Below are 5461 nucleotides of genomic sequence, written 5' to 3'. Positions count from 1 at the left end.
GTAAATGATGAAGTTAAAAAAAAATCATCTTCAGGGCTAATTCCGTCACCATTTTCTTTTTTTTTTTTTTAATGTTTTATTTATTTTTGAGACAGGGAGAGACAGAGCATGAACAGGGGAGGGTCAGAGAGAGGGAGACACAGAATCCGAAACAGGCTCCAGGCTCCAGGCTCTGAGCTGTCAGCACAGAGCCCGACGCGGGGCTCGAACTCACGGACCATGAGATCATGACCTGAGCCGAAGTCGGCCGCTTAACCGACTGAGCCACCCAGGCGCCCCCCGTCACCATTTTCAACAACCATTCTGACAAATTCTAGTTAAATAATCTTTCAGTGAAAAAAAATGGACTCTGGACCCATGATTTTTTTGTGCATGGAGTTTTTTTTTGGATGGAAAATAAATTCCATTCAAATTCAAGATTCCATTCCATTCAAATTTATTCAAAATTCAAAGTGTTTCATCTTTCTGTAAACTGATAACTTTTTACAAATGTGCAGCATTAAGATAGACATATACTACCTTGTTGGTAACTGTTTTAAATTATGGAACATATGTTTTTTTAAAGATGTTATCTTTAATCTCTACACCCAACGTGGAGCTCGAAGACTGCAGCCCTGAGATCACGAGTTGTGTGTCCTACCAACTGAGCTGGTCAGGTGCCCCAAATTATGGAACGCGTTATAACCATCTGCAGAAATTCTATTTTTTCCAAATTTCTAATTTTTTGTTTTTGTCCTTTGATCTTATTTGATATTAGAAAGCATGGTGATACAGAAACAACCTTAGTGTCCACTGATGGATGAATGGATAAAGACATTTATACACATACATATACATCCACACACACACACGGGGATATGACTCGGCTCCCCAAAAGAAGGAGACCCTGCCATTTGCAACAACATGGATGAACTTGGAGGACAGTATGTGAAATGCAGTAAGCCAGACACAGAAAAAAAAATCTGCATGATGTCACTAATATGTGCAATCTTAAAAAAATCAAATTCATAGGGGTGCCTGGGTGGCTCAGTCAGTTGAGCGTCTGACTCTTCGCTTTGGCTCGGGTCAAGATCTCATGGTTTGTGGGTTCAAGCCCCACGATGGGCTCTGTGCTGACAGTGTGGTGCCTGCTTGGGATTTTCCCCTTCTCTCTGCCCTGCCCCTGCCCTCTTTTCTCTTTCAAAAATAAATAAATAAACATTAAAAAAATAAAATTCAGGGCACCTGGGTGGCTCAGTCAGTTAAGTGTCCAGCTTTGGCTCAGGTCATGATCTCATGGTTCATGATTGAGCCCTGCGTCGGGCTCTGTGCTCACAGCTCAGAGCGTGGAGCCTGCTTCAGATTTTGTGACTCCCTCTCTCTGACCCTACCCCGCTCATGCTCTGTCTCTCTCAAAAATAAATAAACATTTAAAAAATTAAAAAAAAAAATCAAATTCATAGAAGCAGAAGGTAGCACAGTGGCTACCAGGGGCAGGTGATGAGGGTAGTGGGGAGATGTTGGTCAAAGGGTATAACACTGCAGTTATGCAGAATGAGTAGTTCTACAGATCTAATGTACAACATGATGACTAACTTAAGACTGAATTGAATCCTGGAAATTTGCTAAGAGTAGATTTCAGGTGCTCTCACCACACACATGCACACACACACACACACATACACACACAAGTAACTGGGACATGATATAGTAGCTTGATCATAGTAATCACGTCACTATATATTTATATGGCAGGTGATCATGTTGTACCCCTTAAATATATACAATTTTTATTTATTATTTTTCTAATGTTTATTTTTGAGAGAGCGACAGAGACAGTGCATGAGTGGGGAGGGCAGAGAGAGAGGGAGAATCCGAAGCAGGCTCCAGGCTCCGAGCCGTCAGCACAGAGCCCGACTCAGGGCTCGAACTCACAGACCGTGACATCACGATCTGAGCCAAAGTCGGACGCACAACTGATTGAGCCACCCAGGTGCCCCTTTATTTCTTTTTTAAAAAAGCAGTGAGTACTAAGCCTGGAAAAGTGAGTTAGTCCCAAATTATAGGGGATCTTAACTGTCACATGGAGAAACTTGAATGTTATCTTTTTAGCAAATGTTTGAGATTTCTGAGAAGGTTAATGACATGGTTTAAAAAATAAAGTTTCAGGAAGATTCATGTGACATATGTGCACAGCATGCCTAATGTAGTAAAAACGATTTAACATGAAAAACATTTTAATAAAAAGCATGGCACACACATACTTTTCTGACACGAAGTCCTCAGGTCCTCAAAATACCGAGCATATTGGAGAAATACGCAAATCTGCTTGTCCAATTGACAGATTTAAAAAGTTGGGGAAAACGTATCTTGCAGAAATCTCAGTCGTTTGAATATTTCCGCAGGACCTTCTGCCTAGTAACCGTTTTGCTCTGTATGTGATAGTAGTTGTCTATACCTACCCCCCTTCCTATCACATAATAAAGACAAGAATTTTCAGCTTCATGTGTTGGCCTTTCTGTAATTCATACTTTTCTCTCTCTTCACTAAACCTGTCTAGTGTTGCCATTTTTTTTTTTTTTTTTTTTTTTTTTTTTTTTTTTGGCAAGATGTTCTCCACGAAGGGAAGCAGTGCATTGATTCACATTCTGGCTCGGTCTCCTTAATCGGGATAATTACTTTTCCCATCCCGGCAGCTGTTCCATCAAACACGCTCCCACACAAAACACAACTCCAAGCCGCATTTGCTGACTCTGGTCATTCTCTTGGACCTTGTGACAATGTCCAGTCGCTATAAAAGTTTCTAAATGTCTACTCTCATTCTCTGTCCTCATCTCACTGTGGACCAGGAACAGTCTGCCACCAGCACGAATCTGCAAGCCCCACTTGGACTGACGTTGCACAGAGCCCACCCGGGGAAGTACGTGACGGGAGACCCACGGTAGGGTGTAAGGTAGAGAAACGAACTGAAGCTTGAGAGGTCCCACAGCCCAGGGATGCTCTGAGGCTGCAGTCCAGGAAGGAGACAATCTGGGGAGAAGAAATGCTCAGAGAGGCTACCAAATATTTCCCCAAACACTTCTCCTGGCACTAAGGGATGGCCAGCCCAGACAGAAGCTTAAGTCCATGCTCCTTGACCTACTCTGTCTGGTTCGGCAACATTAGGAAACTGCTCGTTTGGGAGTTCTGAGAGGGTCCCTTGGAAGCTCCTCACCTTTTGTTGTTCTCAAAATCTCTTTGAGAATATGACTGTGAACGCTCATTTCAGAAATATGCATGCACACCCCCCCCCCCCAAAAAAATATTGCATTCAGTCTCGGCCTTTATAGACCTCCTATAATCCACCCCAGGACTTTCAAGGGGCCCTAGGAAGCTTGCCTTGGAGGAATAAGTCAGCTGGTCCGCGAACTACCTGTACTACCTTCCCCTCCGGTGTGGGTAAACAGAGTCCTGGGCTCACACTCAGGGCTCCCCCTTGTGGTGCCCCTCCCCCCCCCCCCGCCCCGAGTGCCAGAGGCCTCCAAGCAGGCAGGAGAGTCCTCATGAGGACAGGCAAGGAGTCTGAGTCCTATAGATGACGCCTCACAACCATCGTCATGGTCCCGCCTTCCTTACGTGACTCAGGTGGTTTTGGGAACCCCATCGTGCGACCCTCCAGAAAGTAACTACTGGAACCTTTGAGGAAGGCGGATTGCAGTTCTATTCTTCAACATTTGGATTAAAACACTTCCCAGAGAGGTGGCCGTGGTCTGCCGTATGCATCCTGAGGAAACGGGGGGGTTACTTTCTGAACCAGGGCTCTGCTGGGGCCACCAGGAGAAGGAAAGGGCCAGGGAGAACTGAGCAAGAGAGAGAGAGAGAGAGGGAGAGATCAAGGTGCGGAATCTGGCAAGGACAGGCCATTCACAGCCTGTGGGCTACATTAAGCATTTGGGACTTGGTGGGAGCCACTGATGAGCTGTAATCAGGGCAGCAATGCTCACTCACAGAGAAGCCTTGGCGATTTTATCCCCTCATTGGCAGATATCCAATGAGGGGTGTTCCAAAAAGCAAGAGGGGGATCCTGAGCTCAAACACTAAACACTCATCTACAGCGGCCACATCGCGTATCTGTTATCAGTAAGTACAATGTGACAGACAAGAGTCACCCATTTCAACTTTACAGTGACTGTGACATAGGGGAGATAAGGGTGTTCTGAGAGAGATTTAGCCTGTGTGTGTGTGTGTGTGTGTGTGTGTGTGTGTGTGTGTGTGTGTGTCCTAGCAACAGGGGAAGTTACCTCGGGTTACCTCGGCCACCCGTGGGAGATCATCTGTGATGCAATGTATAGAGGAGGCATGTTGGGTCCCCCGGAAGCACTCAGGTTACTCGGGGGGCTGGCAGTGGCTCAAGAGCCCTACTTCCTGGAAAGGCCGCGTTTCAAAACTCAGAAAGGAAAGGTTGTGGAGCCCCGGTGCAGGAGTCCCCACGAGAGGGAAGCGTCAATTCCCAGAGCGCACAGTCAGCCCCACCCAGAGAAGGGCTGCTTGTCTTTATTCTGCCCAAATTGATTTCATGAACCCCGGCTCACGGGTCACAACTTTCAGCGTTCGAAGATACGGGCTGTGTCCTGCCCCCGTCCTTTTGGGACGGATGCAACAATCCACTCAGGAGGACACAACCATCTAATAGCAGAGTTGGGACCCGGAACCAGGGCCTCCAGCATCCAGCCCCACTGATCCTTCCTCTTTGGCACCTCTAGGATCTCCGGAAAAGACTTTCCACTTTCCACTCTCCCAGGGAGCTGACGTCCTGGCACGTGTCGGGAAGGGGTCCCTGCACAAATCTGGACTAAAAAAAGCCATCATGTCCCAACCACAGGTGCACAGACAAAGCGCCCTCAACCCCTCTGTGGGTACAATGGGCAGAGGAGACCCTCGGGGATCCGGGAAGCACCAGGCATCCAAGCTCAACCCAGGGCAACGTGATGCAAGATGAGGTGGTCCCCAAGTGACAAGGGCATTCGCAGCCTCCTTAGAGGTGCATGGACATCTTACTGGGTAATAAGGTCCGGCATGTGCATGGTAGAGAATTCACACCCGAGGGAAGGTCCCCTTGGAAAGCCGTGGCGTGTCTGACGTGCCACACGCCCATGGACACGTCCTTTGACAGTGAGATGCCACCCCCACCACCTCACCGATAGCCCCAAGTTTCAATCCTTTGCCTCACTGTGAAGGGCCCCCAGAACACCCCCATGCCCTTGGGCTATCCCTCGCGGGCATGACAGAGCCAGCCTGGCCTCCAGGACAAAGTGTGGTGTGAAGGACTCATGCCAGGCCATTGAGCCAACAAACCTCCAATCTGAGGGCCGGAATAACAGCAATTATTTACGTATTCTTGGAAACCCTAAAATTTTCTTTCTTTTAGTCTGTACTAATTTTTTCCTCTGGGCTTCAGAACAGACTTGCAATTGTCAGCACAACAGTTGATCCTCCCTCCTTC

This window comes from Panthera leo, chromosome B3 (genome assembly GCF_018350215.1).
Source record: "Panthera leo isolate Ple1 chromosome B3, P.leo_Ple1_pat1.1, whole genome shotgun sequence".
Classification (NCBI taxonomy): domain Eukaryota; kingdom Metazoa; phylum Chordata; class Mammalia; order Carnivora; family Felidae; genus Panthera; species Panthera leo.
This window is presented reverse-complemented; position numbering follows the sequence as displayed.